At 50.2% G+C, this 15377-nt stretch overlaps 1 protein-coding gene across 3 annotated transcripts in view; it reads left to right on the top strand.

Moving 5' to 3' along the window:
* Window positions 1–15377, top strand: part of ACVR1 (activin A receptor type 1) — a 34480-nt gene that overhangs the window by 1262 nt on the left and 17841 nt on the right. Inside the window, exon 1 of one of the 3 annotated variants that reach the window (XM_015869087.2) lies at window positions 6882–7029. The exons of the other annotated variants lie outside the window; for them this stretch is intronic. The gene's annotated coding sequence lies outside the window, so the exon portion shown is untranslated. Of the gene's footprint in view, window positions 1–6881; window positions 7030–15377 lie in introns of those variants that run through there. 3 annotated transcript variants of the gene reach the window in all.

Raw genomic sequence — 15377 nt, 5'->3', positions numbered from 1 at the left:
GGTGTGCAGCTGGTGAGGCCATTACCTCCTGCTTGTATTCCATAGTGAGTGCTGGAGCTGTGTTGGTCAGCATGAAAAGCTTTGTGAGAGGAGCAGTGGTGCCCTGCAGAAGTTCAGCCTCACCCTCCTCAGACTAAACTCGCACAACAACTTTGGTCACGTTATCTTTTTGGAGCTGTTTAACATGCTTTGAGACACCGGAGTTCTCCTTATGCTGTAGTAGCTGGATATTTGATATTCCTGTGCTTGTTTACACTCTTCTATATTAATGTGCATTAAGTTGGCTGCATTTTTTGCTGCTGAGGCGATGCGTTAAAGCTGACCTCTACCACCAGTTATTAAGGTCCTTCAGCAGGAGAAGGAGAATGCATTGAGAAGCTGAGGTGAAAGGGGAGGGCTAAATATAACCATTTCCTGCAAAACTGTTTATTTTGAAGGGAGCTTGTTTTCCCAGCGTACAGAAAAGCTTCCTTTTGCTGCTTTGCTGTCTGTCATCTGGCTCCCTTGATAGGTTCCAGTGTACAGGAGAATACAGGGAAGCATTGCCAAGGCTGTGGGGAGGGGTATCTTCTATCTTTCTATCCATTCCCAGTCTCCTCTCCTTCAGTTTGAGACCAATTCCCCTTGTCCTGTCACAGCAGACCCTGCTGGAGTCTGTCCCCTTCCTTCTTACAGCCCCTTTAGATACTGAAGGGCTGCTCTCAGCTCATCTCAGAGCCTTCCATGCTGAACAGCCCCAGCTCTCAGCCTGTCCTCATAGGGATTTCTGTGGCCCAGCTCTGGACACACTCCAACAGGTCCGTGTCTCTCCTGTACTGATGACTCCACATCTGGATGTAGTGCTCCAGGTGAGGCCTCACAGTGCATAGCAGTCATGCAGGGTCCCCTCCCTGACCTGCTGGCCATGCTGCTTTTGACTTAGCCCAGGATCCAGTTGGCTTTCTGTGTCAGGAGGGCACAGTGCAGGCTCACATCCAGCTTCCCACCCACCAGTACCCAGTAACCCCAACCCTGCCCTAACCAGGTCCTTTTTGGCAGGGCTGAAACACATTACAGAGCTTATTTGGGAGGAATGCAGGTAAGTCTGCAAGAGGGATAAAATTGGTTCGATGCTCCCACTGCCCTGCTCTGGCCTTGCTTTGCTCTCCGAAGCCATTTACTTGGGAAGGGATGAGCAGTGGGCTCCTGATCAGTAGTGAAGAATCTCCTTTGGAGGTAGGAGGTGAACGCAGGCGGCAAAACAACACCAGCGTGCTGGTGGGTTTATTTTATTTGCCAGCTGGTACTCTGAAGCAATGCTTAAATATAATGAAGTCTGATGTTAAAATAGGATTTAGGAACGGCTGCCATAAATAGCCAGGCCCCCTTTTAACCCCTTCACTCCTGCCCAAGGGTTAGAAATAGTACTTGAATTTGTTCCCGTTCTTAGGTATTTGGGTTCTCAAATGAGGATCTCAGTATCTGCCCTTGTATCTTTTAGTCTCTTCTGTGTATAAACAGGTTAAAATCTCAGCCTGTGCAGCTATATTACAGCACCAGGAGATCACTCACACCACGTGTAGTAGATTTCAGAGTAGAAATTGCTGTCTTCATCCTTAACATGGGTGAGGATTCACAGGGCTCCAGTGGGCCGGGTGGTGGACTGGCCATCCCAGGGCTGTGCTTGGGGATGGCTGGTCAGACCTGAGAGGAACCAAGGGTGCTTTGAAGAAATTCTGCCTCTTTCTGGTCTGTTTTTGTGCAGTTTAGAACCCAGTTTTAGAGCAGTGCTTTCAGAAGCATGGAGCAATAGGTGTGTAGGAGCGTGGCAATACCCGAAGCTCCCTATGGGCCGTGCTGTGGGTGTGCTATGGCACCACTTCAGCTGGCAGCCGTCCCTTGCTGGAGGTCCGGCCCCTCACACACTGCACACAGCTGGGTGCCTGCAGCTGCCCCCCGTGTGGCTGTCAGTGGGCCTTGCTGCTCTGCAGGCCTGGCTGACAGCTCAGCAGTGGCTGTGGTTAGAAAGGCTGGGTTCATCGCCGCTGCTTTTCTGTTAATTCTGTGGGGCACTGACTTTTCTGGAAGGATCGTCAGGGCTGTGTTGGTAGTGCTGGCGGTGCAAAAGTGCTTCAGAAAGCCTGTGGTGTTCTTTATTAGCAGTTCAGGTGCTGACCGACCCTGTGATTCATCGGCTGGTGAATAGTCAACATCAGGTGCTGCATCACCATCTCAGCCGGTTATTACACGATCCCGCCTTCAAACAGGGCTCCTTTGATCTGTGCTTTCCTTTGGTGCCGGGCTCGTCCCAGCCGCAGGCACGGCTCTGGGCCCCGCAGGGAGAGCGGGCCGTGTTGGGGCAAAGAGCTGCCCGGTTCTGATGGGAACGTGTTCTTTATGCCTGCAAAGCAGCGTGCTGCACACGCTTCAGCACCTCTCCAGCCCCCACTAAAATCCCTCGTGGTACGAAGGCAGCGTAGCTCTCGAAGCAATTAGGGTAACTCGTTGGCGTGGGGCTGCTCAGCTTTGTTGTGTGAGGTTTTGTGAGCTGCTGCAGGTGCAATGAGGCTGAACTGCTGGGGAGAGAGGGTCTGAGCAGATCCTGCGGAGCTGTGTGATGGCTGTAAGGTGAGGCCATGGCTGCTCACCGTGTGGAAGCTGGGGAATGCCGCCTGTCATCAGCAGGGCTGAAAGGTACATCTGGCTTTGAGGGAGAGCGGATTTCTGTTTTAGGAAGGGTATTAGGTCTGTTCCTGGGTCTGCGGATGGGCCTTTGGGTGCAGAGCTCTGCATGCAGTGTCAGGCTGGAGAGTTTGCCTCTGCTGGAAGCGTGGGGCAGAGCAGGGATGCTGACCTTCCCACGCTGTGTCCTCGTTGCTTCTCCCTCAGTCTGTGCTCAGGGGCCCTTTTGCAACCAGCAGGTTGGTGTGGGTTGGAGGTACCTCTCGTTCTCTTTTCTCCCATTGAGCTGAATAGGTGGCTGAATGGTTACTGATACAAAGTGGTTTATGTGGATGAGCACATCTTCTTCTTCAGATGCTCCCAAGAGTGTGTGTGTTTCTGTTCAGCCATCTGTGGTGCTCCACGTGTGGACACACCTGGAGCTTGTTGCAAGTTATCTCCGATCTGTTTTAAAGGAAGGAAGACCTCTAGTTTGGTGACTGGACTCTTGTTTGCCTTGGCTGAGTGGGAGTGAGCTCTACCTTGAAACAAGATGGGCTGAGCAGAGGGGAGCGCAGGCTGTTGCTAATTGGCTTTTTGGCAGACATGGAGGTAATGCACAGCTCTGGGCTGTGCTCTCCATGCCTGGAACACTCCTTTCTGCTATGCTGAGCCATGGGACCACCTCAGTTGAGCAGAGGTGAGCAGGAGGAGCTCGTGCTGTCACACGGAGCGGCTGTGCTCAGCGGAGGTCAGACATTTCTTAGAACAAGAAGCTGCAGACCTTAACGTCTCTGCTAATGAGCTGCAGAACAGAGTCCAACAAACACCTCTTCTAATTGCAGGTCTGCTGCTTGTCTGGCATGTATCCTATAACTGCAGGAGTAGGTTGGCAGCCCTTCACCGGATCCCTTTGGCTGGGTGGATAGCTCGGAGGCTAGAAGTGGCTGCCTTTTGAAGTCCTGCAAGCTGCTGATGGCTGCTTTCATGACTGTGCCTCAGCAGGCCCCTGAGCCTGGGCTGCTAATGGCCCGGGGCTGCAGCCTGAGCCACACCATGGCTGCACAGGCCTTCAGCTGGGAGTGGGTGCCAAGGAAGCGAGTGGCTCTGCTCATCCCTCTCCACGTGCTGCTCTTTCTTCTATTCCAGCGCTTTCTGTGGCCATGTTATGAGCTGGGTAAGGGTGTTAATTTTGTTCAAGTTCAGCCTGGCTTTACTGGTCTTGTTCCAACAGGGATCGATTTGTGTCTCAGTTCTGCACTGCCCACGCTGGGGTTGGGTGGCTGCCTGCAGTGGCTGCGGGTTCGGGGTGGGAGCAGAGGGGAGGTCTGCATCTCCCTGGGAACAAACGTAGCGTTAAACAAGATGTGTGTTTGTATTAGTCAGGCTGTGCTATTTAGGGCTCTCCACTGCAATGGAGTTGTCTCTTGTGTTTGTGTGGGTGGACTGGAACAATTAAGTCGTTTCAAGGCTGAATCTTAAAAGAGAAAACGAAATGAAAAGATAGTGGTTTGGTTTAGGGGGAGGGTAAATTAATTGTAATGCGTTACACTAAAGAAAAGATAGTTGGTATCTTGCAGGTTGTTTATTACTGGCAAAAATCACGTTGAAACTCTTAGTGACTTCATTCAGCATTGCAGTGCTTTGTTGCTTACCTGAAAGGCCGCTCCTCGTGGTGCTGGGCTGCTGTGTGACACGGGGCTGTGCTGGGCTGAACAGTGATAGAACCTGTGTGTGTGTTGTGCTGGTGAAAGGCCAGTGTCAGGGTGCCCTGGCAGGGCTGTTGTCACCCTGTGTCTCCTGGGTAACTAGGCATAAATGTGCTGGAGGGCCCATCTCTGCTTGTCTCTGCACAAGGCCTGTTTACTCTGAAGACTTGCACAGGGCTTTCCTTTGATGTGAAGTTGTCTGTCCCTCTGCCAGCAGGGTGCCCTGTGTGCAGGTGAGCTAGCTGGGCACAGGGCTGAGAGCTTTGTGGCTGCCATGAAGGCTAAATCATGGCAGTGTTGACTGTCCTCCCATGCCCTTACATAACTGGAGCCCTTCTCTATCCAGGAAGAAACACACAAGTTGTGTCGAACAACCAGGATTAGAAGAAGCTCCTCTCAGGTTTGCTGAGGAACAGGCAGCGTCCTGGTGCTGGCCGGGCACCATGCCTCGCTCTGTTCTCTTGTCCCTCCCATGGGCTCATGCTGTCAAGACACCACTTAACATTTCTTCCACACCTCCTTGCCTCTGCTTTTGCTATCTCTTTTAACCTCAGATCAGTTGGCTGTCAATTAAACCTACACAGATGTGCCGGGAATGCCATGCAGACACATCTGCGTGTGTTTGTGTACCACATGTTTGCATCAGCCTCTGGTAGAGAGTAAGCTAAATGAATATCGTGTTCCAGCTCGCCCAAACAGGAGCCTGGTTTTCTGTCTTGGTGGGGACATTTTACACACGTCACACTCTCATCCTTTTCTCTAAAGCAAACCTGTGCATAACTGCTCTGCGAAAGCTGTTCTAAGGTCCAGAGCTGTTTATATCCTTCCCCCACTCGTGCTCCTTGCACCTGCAGTATTTTAAGGAATGAGTGTATCAATATGACCAAACTTAAATAGTGATATTTGAATCACGTGCACCATGAAAATGCCTTTACTCAAAATAAATGCAATATTTGTTATGGAATGAATAATCTCGGGAACCATCATGGACCATTTAAAGGCCAGCCAGGAGATCAGGCCCAGTCAGCATTGGTTTATGAACGGTAGATCCTGTGTGACAAACCTGATTTCATTCTATGACAAGGTGACCTGCTTGGTGGATGAGGGTAAGGCTGTCGATGTGGTCTACCTGGACTTCAGTAAGGCCTTTGACACTTTGTCCTGTAACATTCTCATGAAGATGCTGGCTGCCCATGATCTGGACCGGTGTACGGTCTGCTGGGTGAAGCACTGGCTGGATGGCTGGGCCCAAACAGTTGTGGTCAATGGGGTTGAATCCAGTTGGCTGCCGGTCACTAGTGGCATCCCCCAGGGCTCAGTTCAAACTGGTGTTTCAAACTGCAGGGTTGTTGTAGGTCTCCTTTCACAATGGGCCTGCTTGGAGTAAATCTGCCTTTATTCCTGGTCAGGTTGCGTTCCTGGAGTATGTCAGAATTGATGTGTGCTGTGCTGGTAGTGCTGCTGGTTGAGCTCCCAGTGCAGATGTTCTTTACTTTAAGAAAGAGCCTGCTGTGTAGACGGGAGTGCTGAAGGCCGTGAAATGTTACTTATCTAATTTTAGTTATGTACTGGAACTTGATGGCTCTTCAGAGACCTGGCTGAAGATATCGGCAGGTTCCTCTTCAAACAGTGGGAGAAGTAGGAGGTGGCATGTCTGTGGTCTTGGCTGTGATGGGAAAACCTGGAGAGAGGAGCAAGTGCGCTGCTTTGGGCCAGAGTGTGCCTTGAGGTAACTGGCAGCCAAAGCAATGAGCAAAGCCTGCCTTCCCTAGGGAGGGGAGGAGCTGAACTCGCTGCTTTTTGAGTGTGTTTGAGTTAGAACATTGGGGTTTTGTAGTTCAGGTGCTGGAATGGCTGCCCGGGGAGGTGGTGGAGTCGCCATCCCTGGCAGTGTTCAGGAGGCATCTGGATGAGGAGCTACGAGATCTGGTTTAATGGTTTGCTGTAGCTATGTTAATGGGAGGATGGTTGGACTAGATGATCTTGTAGGACCTTTCCAACCTTGTGTTTCTATGATTCAGGGTGTGTGTAAGGCACTTCTGTTCATGGTGCTGTGTAGTTGAGTCCCTTCCCTTACCAGTCTTTTACCAGACGAGCCAAAAGCTTTAATGCTCTCTATTTACCTATCAGAACTGCATGTATGTGATGTCTATCAAATGTATGAAGTGACAACTGGTTGTAGCTTGTAGTTTCTGCCCAGATCACTCTTAGGGTTACAATTAGTTATGCATCACCCCTTGTTCTTGCATTCCCTTTGATTGAAGTCTTGGTTGGGATAAGCAAAGATACACAATGTTAACTCCGGGGTCTGTCCCTCCCCATCACTGCATGCCAGCACAGTGTGCTCCCAGTAACGGTCAAAAGTTCTATTCTTCCCTTTCATCCCGTTGTTTGTTATTAACAAGGTTGCTTTTCTTCCTGGGAAATAAAGTTAGCATTTAATTGGTCCTAATGGTATCTTCATTTATGTCGGGCAATGATTAACCTTTGTTAGAGAACAAAATATAAGTGCAAAGCCAGACACAGAATCCATTCTTGAAGTTGTGACTCAGCTTGATGATTTTAAATACTTTGATCACTGTTCAGTCTGGAAGTGTTGAAATACTTACCAAGCCTCAAAGAGTGTAGTCCACCATGCAGATAGATAGAGACTGCTGTCCTGAAAGCTTCAGAAAACCAGGTAAAGTTCCAGATAGGGTATTTTGACCTTGAGTTTTGCTTAGCTTTGCTTTGGATCATTATGCTAATGCAGTGACTCAGGGCGGTTCATCTTGCTTTCTATAGCTACTTGTTTTATTCTGGTAGTAGCCCAAAGAAGCCTCCATTCTGTGCATCTTGCTTAGCGCAGAGCTCACCATCACGCACAGCACTGGCTGTAGTCAGAAGCACTGGGTGCTCTGCTTTACCCAGCATACAAACTGAGCAAGGAGCGCTGTGGAGTGCTTTGAAATAACCTCTTGCTGTCATATTGTGCAAGATTTAGGGTTGGAAGGAGGAGATGGGGGGTGAAGATGGAGTGCAGTCATAAAGCAGTGCGGAAGGACCGAAGGAGCCTTTCCTCATCTTCAGGGGGAGGCTCCTCTGATGGCAGCGTGGTATAACACCGCCCCTGAAGCGGTCTGGGAAGGATGGAAATGTTGAGTACCGGGCTGAAATCACCCTGGGCAGCACTGCCTTCCCAGGGCAGCCTGTGCAGACCGGCTGGATTTTCAGGTGGCCAGGGATGGTTTTCCCTGCGGAGCAGTACAGACCTGGAGAGATCCCCAGCTGCTGTGGATCGCCCCTCCCCGGCACTGCTGGTTTGGCAGCTCTGCCCCCAGCGTGCTCACCGCAAAACCACTTTGAAGCTCTTTGATTTCTTTGCTGCCCCACCTGTGGGAGCCGTGTGTGGCCGGCGGCTGCCGTGGGGCTGGCCTGGTGTGACCGGGCTGCTGGAGCCCCTGCCCACAACCTGCTGTGCTGCCTGTGGCCGAGCTGCCTGCTCCTGCGTGGGCCTGGTGCCTCTGCTCACTCAGAGCTACAGCAGCTGCTGCTGGACTTCAAAAGAAGCAAACGGTGCAGAAATGGGACGTGTAGTCACTGCTGGAAAGTAACGTGTAGTTTCAGGTTCCTCTAAGCAGCTTTGAGCAAGAAGTCATCCCTTAGAAAGGGTTGTTGTTTAAAGATCTGTTACTCAGTTTCATGTTTCTTGCAGCAGTGTTTTATAAACATCCAAACCAGTGTTAACTTGTGTCCAGCAAAGATCTTATTCACTAAACCCTGCTGCAGCATCGCTGACACTCTGTGTCACAGCCAAGGGCCCTTCTGTGCTCTTCAGTGGGTGATAACGAAGAAAGGAATGGGGTTGTTGATCCAGATACAGAAAGTGCTTTGAGGTGGTGCATTGCATTCAGTTTATTTCAAGAATAAACAAAGACGGGAGCCAACCGACTTCACGTTGGCCAGCCTCAGGTCCCTGTCTGTCACATGGTAAGGAGGATGGGGTTCAGGCACTATTCAGTGCCATGAATGCTTGGGCATCAATGCAAGTTCTGTCAGAACCTTTTGTAAGCGAGCTGCAAATGCCTGAAAGCTACCTGCTACGTGGTGTATGTGAGTTCATCTGGTGTGGAAGGTGGCTGAACGGTGGCCAAAAGGAGTGTCTGTGGGCTGGAAGGCAAATGGAAAGGGAAGGACCAGGGAGATTCCAGAGGATGGGGTGAAAATGATCCCTTTGAAAGGCTGCAAGTGTGTGAAAATGGTTGTGATGGCAGAGCGTGGAGGAAGAGGAGAAACTGGTGCTTTTCCTTAGTTAAATGATTTACCCCATGTAGTCTGTGTAGCCTGTGATGTTCAGTTCTAGTGTGCTGTTGTAAAGTAGATGTGAAGAGAGCACTGCTTGTTCTTTTAACTCAGGGAAATTCTAGGCAGAGAGAAGCTTTGGATTGTGTGAACAGCCCTTGGTGGAGATCAGAGCTAACCAACGGCTGGTCGGTGCTGTAGCTTCTGGCTGGGCTGAGTTCCAAGTTTGTGGAGCTGTGGTCTTGGTTGGTTTTGCTTTGGGTATCCATGAGAAATACTAATGGTATTTTTTGCACAGTGCTAGTGGGATGAGATTCCTTCCATCAGACGGCGGAGGAATGGGGCCACTTTGGTCATTCTCATGCACTGAAGGTGGTGTGGCAGCTCCCTGGGGCTGGGCAGGTACAGGAGGGCTCAGTGCCCGGCTGTGAGGTCAGGGCTGCCCGGGCCATTGGCTGCCCTACAGCCCCCACCCCATGGGCCGCTGCCTGCCCTTGGTGTGGTGCGGAGCTTGGCCCCTCAATGTGAGAGCCGGTTAGGGAATAACCAGCAGACGTGGCTTCTGTTAATTAACTACCAGGAGTTAAGTAAATGTTGGAGCAACTGGTCTGTGTGTGCTTGGCACGTCTGTGGGCAGGGAGGTTTGTGCTAGCTGGGACACGTCTTGCCCCTGTGCCTGTCTGCGGCGCAGCTCTCTGTTGCTCTGCTGGTTGTGGGGATGTGCTGGGCATGGCCTGAGCCCCGGCTGTGCCCCATACAGCTGGGCTGTGTATGAAGCACCATGAGCTTCCCATGAGCTATCGAGTAATGTGCTCTGGGGCCGTTCTGTTCATTTCCTTCTGTATGTCAGTGGTAGTCGCCTTATTTTGCTATAAGAACCGTGCCACGTTCGTACTGTGAACTTTCCTATCAGCTTTGCTCCTGTTATTTTTCTGATAATCCTTCCTAGGGTTATTTTGCAGTGGAAGGAGTTTTATGTTGTGTCTGAGTCTGTGTGAGGGACTTTTTTCCCAGCAGGGCTGTTCTGGAAGGGCTGTATGGGAAATGCGGGTAAACGCGGTCACACGCAGTGCTCAGGAAGCTCCGTGTTGCTTTCTCCAGCTTTTATCTGTCTCCCTCTTTGTGCAGCACACAGAAGTTCCAGATGTTGTTTTGGCTTGGAGATACGGAATGGGGAGAAATGAGCAATCTCAGCGTTCAGAGTCAGCCTGTCTGGTTCTGTATGGCAGGAAAGCAGGGAGATAAAACTCCATTTCTGGTGCATGTGCTGCCTGGGTAGCCAATAAAATAACACTGTCCTCGTTGGAAACGAGTCCCGTGTTGATGGGGTCGGTGCCAACCGCCTGAAGAGGCAGCTGTGGGGAGCGAGCAGTGTTTAGTGAGAGCAGGGTGAGACTGTGCTGCTCTATAGGTTGTGTGCTGTAGCTGGGGAGGGCACAAGCATCAGATGTCCTGAGTGTCTTCACCTCTCGCTCCTCCTCACGTGCTTATTTCTGCCATATTCAAGCAGTTTATTTTTGAAATTATTGCTGCTGTTCTGCTTATTTCTTTAAGAAGAAAAACGTCTGTTTTGTTTTTGTTTTTTTTTTTCCCCATTGCTGAGACTAGAAAATGGAAATTTCTGGTCAGCATTCTGCTTCCCCTGCTGCTTGTCCCTTCCACTTGGTGCAGATGTCCTTTGGTCTTTTGTTTTCACTTTGGTGAGCAGCTCCCCTATGTGTTCTGCTCACTTATGTGTAATGCTGCAATGCTCAGAGTACGTACGCTGACTCACAGGGCAGAGGAGCCAAGTTGGTGCTGCTCTCCCAGTGTCTGAAGTCATGTCTGTGTTTGCTTGGAACCAGGAAGGACTTGTCCACAGTTTGTGCACTTATTCAAACAAGGGCTTGGTGTTGCACTCTGGATGGGTGCAGAGGAAACTGGTGTGTGTCGGTGTAAGAGACAGTCGGAGTGTGTGCAATCATAGCTGGCTGGATGTGATGATTTAGCTTGTGTTGCTCTGGTTTTGCCTCAGAGGTGGGTGCCTGAGAGGTGCAGGAGCTGCAGAGAAGCAGCTGGGGCTGGGAAGCTCTGCTGTCTGCCTTTGTGTTGCTCGGCATTCCTTCACCCGCTGCCTGGAGGCACTGCTGGGGTGTCTTGGTCATGTGGTTTATGAATCAAGCCAAACTCAGATGTTTTCATGCCCAGTCTGGCCTATTTTCTGAGAATAGCTTTAGATGTCTCAGTCCATTTAATTGTGGTTTCCTTAGCGTCTAGTCCAGCTGAAGTTGAGATGGTTCCTGGCAAAACTGCATGCTTGCAGGCAGGCATGGCAGCTGCTGCTTCACCTCTGCAGCCGTGCTCCTGCAGACCTCAGTGCTCTCAGAACTAGGTCTGTGTTGGTGAGTGGGAAGTTCTGCAGCACAAAACTCATCCTGTTGGATGTCCAGGAGATAGGAGAAAAGCTGGTGGCTTCCTCTGGAGGTAGATCTGGCTTCACATTTCCACTGGGTGGCAATAAGAAGATGGCAAGCTTTTTGGACTGACTGTTGGATGCCTTCATAAACGTTACTGCACTGAGAGGCTACTGACAGTAAGCGGGCATTCAAATGTAATTCACTGTGTCTTTGGCAGTGCTCTTTTCCCCTTTGTCTTGGGGCAGCTGCCATTAAAGGACTTTTGGATGAAGTATGTTAATTCCTGTAACTTGTGCTCTCTCATCTGAAGGATTTATGCCGAATTCTTCCTGATGCTGGAAGAAAAATAAAGAACAAAAAACCCCAAAATCAACATGGTCCCTCTGCTTATGATCAAATGCTGTCTTTTCTTGTACTGGGCTCAGAATGGTCTCTTGGTCACGTCCTGTTAGAGGTGGGCCTCGACTCAGAGCAAATTTGGGTATCCTGTTTTCTCTCTTGGAAGTGGTTGGTGAAGGTTCTCTCTGACTTGTTGTATTCAGTCTGTTACATTAACATTTGTGTCTGGATCCTCTATGTTGAGATGCTGAGCCTTTGGAATTGCCACTGGATGTATGTCATAAGCTCACTTTAATCAAGAGAATACAGCTTAGTTGCTGTGTGATCACAGAGGATTTGCTTCTAGGCAGTCTTTCATTCAGAAATCCGAAGCCAGACTTGCCTGTAAAGAGATGTAGCTTGTGTTCTGCTTCATGTTAGCAGCTAAAAGTATGTGTGAGGCCAGTCATGGTAATTGAGCTGGTGGATAGTAATTCGATTGCTTTTGGCATCTCTGAGAGCAATTAAAACGAAAGGCTGAGTAAATGTGTGGAACAATTTTCTGAAGACATACGAGTACAGTCAGGTTTGGCAAGGCCATGTGGGAGGCATGAATTTGGAAGCTTACAGCTAGCGAAGGAAAAGGAAGACACAGCACAGAGCTCGGGATAGAAGAGTCTGAGTGGTATCTGGAATAAATCTGTCGGGAGAAGTGATAAGATGCCAAGTTATCAGGCTTAGGGTTGTTTGTGATGGAGCGCTGCCTGTTGTGTGTGTTTGTTCCTTGGGTCTGTGACTGGGTGTTTGGCTCTGAGATGCTCAGTGGTATCGGGCTGGAATTAAAAAGCACTTGCACCTTCTTAAGGTCCTTACATATGTGCATACAGCACTGGCTGGTGGTGAGACTGCTGTGTACGTCTGCGAGACTCGGGCTGCATTTGTCTTGCAGCAGGGCTTGCCAGAATAAGAAGCGATCTTGAAATGCTGCTCACGTTACATCATCAGACCCTAGCTACTGCACTAAACCAAACCAAAACACAGCGCCTGCCCGAGGCCAAGAGATGTGTGTTTAAAATGCAGGGAAAGGAGAAATAAAAAGGAGGGGGCAGGGATCCAACCAAACTACCATGGCATTGAGAGGAGCTGCAGGCAGTGGGGCTGTGGGCACTGCACGGCTGGCAGATGCAGGGCAGCAGTTGGAACACCAGGGCTCAGTCTGGCCTGGTGATGAAACACGCTTGGTGGGTAAAAAAGCAGAGCAGTGTGAGTGTTTTGCTGTGAATTCTGCCTGTTGTGCAGGCAGTGCATTACAACTTTACCAGAGTTGCTTCCCAAAGCTGATTGGGGTTGTTTTGTTTTCCAAAGAAGGATGCCATCAAAGAGGCCCAGCCCACAGGGGGCTTTGCTCCGCAGCCTCTGGAGGGGTGAAAGGAAAGCCAAAGTGAATTGTAGAATGGAGAGCTATGTTATAGACTGAAAACAACACAAAGAGCCCTAGAGTAAAGTTCTGCTGGGCGTATCTTTATGCTGCAGGTGGTTGGTTTTGCCAAAATGAGTGTGTTTCTCTTGTGGTGCTGGGGGTTGTGGCTGGGATCCCTCCATGCCCACTCCCCTGCAGGGATGGGGGTGTTGGTGCCTCTGTGGCTGCTGCCCACCAGGAGCTGGATGGATCAGTGCTTGATGGTGGGTCGGGAAGCACTGTGAGCCATGGAGGTGTGCTTTTCCTTGAGCTCTTTCATCATGTGTTGCACAGATGAAAGCTTAATGAAGTAAAGGAATGCCTGGTGGGTTGTGGGCCAAGTCTCAAAGGAGTCGACTTCGAGTGAGTTAGAGCTAGTAGGTGTTAGCGTGCACTTTTTCTAAAGGCATAGCAAGCTTTCACGTGCAACTTGTAATAGCCAGCTAGAAGCATTTGTGCTCGGTTCTTACACACAGCTTGTGGAGCAGCCTGGGTTTGTGATGGGTGGCAGAGCCATCTCCCTTATTGAGCTGTCCCTGCCTCGTCCTCTCCCTGCCCTCCTCTTTTCCAATGGGAATGAGAACTCCTGTGTTCCTGGCCCATGTCTTTGGCCTAGGTAAGGTATTTTTTCCTCTTGGATAAACATGTGGGTTCTTCTTCCAGAAGGTGTGGATATTTCTACTTTGCAATAATTTCTAATTGCAATTGTGTCAGCTGAGGACGGTGGGTGACAGCATAGATAACAAATGGATTCTTGTTGTGTGTGCCAAGCTGGAGGCTGAGCAGGCCTTTATTTCTGTATGTGACTCCATGCTCTGTTCCCTCACTCCTAAACAGGAAAGGAGTGAATACTGTATCCTGTTTGCTGCCCTGGGTGAGATGGAGTGTGTCACAAAGTGCCCAAGGCACAGGCCCTCGTGTTCAGAATGCCACCTAGTGGTTACTGCTACTGCGGTCGTCCTGGTGTTACCTGAGCCAGGTTTTGGTTCTTATATATGTGCATTAAGTGCTCTGCAGACAGGTCTGGCTGTTTGCAGCCATTCTCTGAGCTCCCCCCGCAGCAGGTACCTGGGCAGCATCAGCCTGCATAGCTCCAGCCCGGCTCTTGGAGGCTTCCAGGAAACAAAGGTTCACACAGGCCAAACTTGGTGTTTGGCTTATCTCTTGGAGAGGACAACATGCTTTCTGAAACACGAGGTCTCTTCATAGCCTGGGTTTTGCTGTTTGCTTTGCCAATAGCTGAGCGCTGGCTGTCCTGCAGCCTTTGGTGCGGGGCTGTGTGGGTGCTGGGCAGGGAGCGCTGGTGGGATGGTGGGCACAGTGCTCCTAGAAGCCCTGGTGGGTTGACAGGCATGTTGTTGGAGGAAGCCCCCCAGTGTAGTGGTAGGTGTGTTGCTGTCAGGAGCCTCAGTGCATTGGTAGGTGAAGTCATCAATGGGTGCGTTAGTGTGGCCAGCAGGTTGAGGGAGGTGATCCTCCCTAGTGTCTGAAGGGAGGTGGGAGGCAAATGGATGAGGCCAGGCTCTTCTTGGTGGTGCACAGCAATAGGACAAGGATGAATGGCCTAAAGCTTGTACATAGGAAGTTCTGTACAAACACGCAGACAACTTTTTTACAGTAAGGGGGGAGGAAGTGTGGGCACAGGTTGCCCAGAGAGGTTGTGAGGTCTCCTGTGCAGACATTCAGGACCCAGCTGGAACTGTGTGACCTGTGGTGGGGTACCTTATTTAGCAGGGAGCTTTCTCCCAGCCTACCCCTTAACCCATGAGTGCTTGTTGACTGTGCTGCATGCAGCTTTTCTCGTGTTTTGTGATTGTTGGAGGTGAGATAATACATGTGTTGTAAGGTCTTTTGGCAGTGGGAGGAGGAAGGCAGAGTGGGTGCAAGCAGTGAGAAGGTGGGTTGTAGCAAATTGAGCAGTGCTGGGCCCTGCTTGCTTCCTCCCTTCAAGAAGGAAGTCTCAGAACTGGAGCACACAGGGTCACAAATCCTTGACCATGTTAACCGGTCACAAAGCAATCCCTGACATCTTTCCAAAACTAATCCGTGTTGGGTAATAAATACAGAAATGGTTTGGCTTTAGTCTCCGAGCACAGAGGTAGCCTGCTAATGATGTGAAAAGGCAGCAACCGGAGATGCTTGATGAAAATTGAAAAACATTGGTAATGTCACTTTTCTGTCTGCTGCATTAGGATGCAGTGTGAGTAAGTGAATGTAAGCGCTGCTTGTCAGAGGCACAGCAGCAGCCCTGTGCCTGCTCACCAGAGCCATGTTGATCTGGAAGTGTTCCCCACTGCTGTGTTGGGTTTGGGATCAGGGCAGGTGGGTGGTTTGGAGCTGCAGACCCATGGGGCTGCTTGCTGCTATCTGCAGTTATCTGCAGTCCACGTTCCCAACTGAGAGGACCCCTGCTACAAAGAAGTTCCTTGTCAGTAGCCTGTAAAATAGCTCTTCAAAGCGACAAGAGAGCTTTTGTTTCCTTGTAAGGAGCAAGCATCCTGGAAAAGGTTTGCAGTATGTGAAAGAATTCTCTCCTTTATTTACTTCCTTAGAGGAGCCCGTGCCTTTGTTGGG

Source organism: Coturnix japonica, chromosome 7 (genome assembly GCF_054131305.1).
Source record: "Coturnix japonica strain WE chromosome 7, WE-NBRP24, whole genome shotgun sequence".
In the NCBI taxonomy this organism is placed as follows: domain Eukaryota; kingdom Metazoa; phylum Chordata; class Aves; order Galliformes; family Phasianidae; genus Coturnix; species Coturnix japonica.
This window is presented reverse-complemented; position numbering and strand designations above follow the sequence as displayed.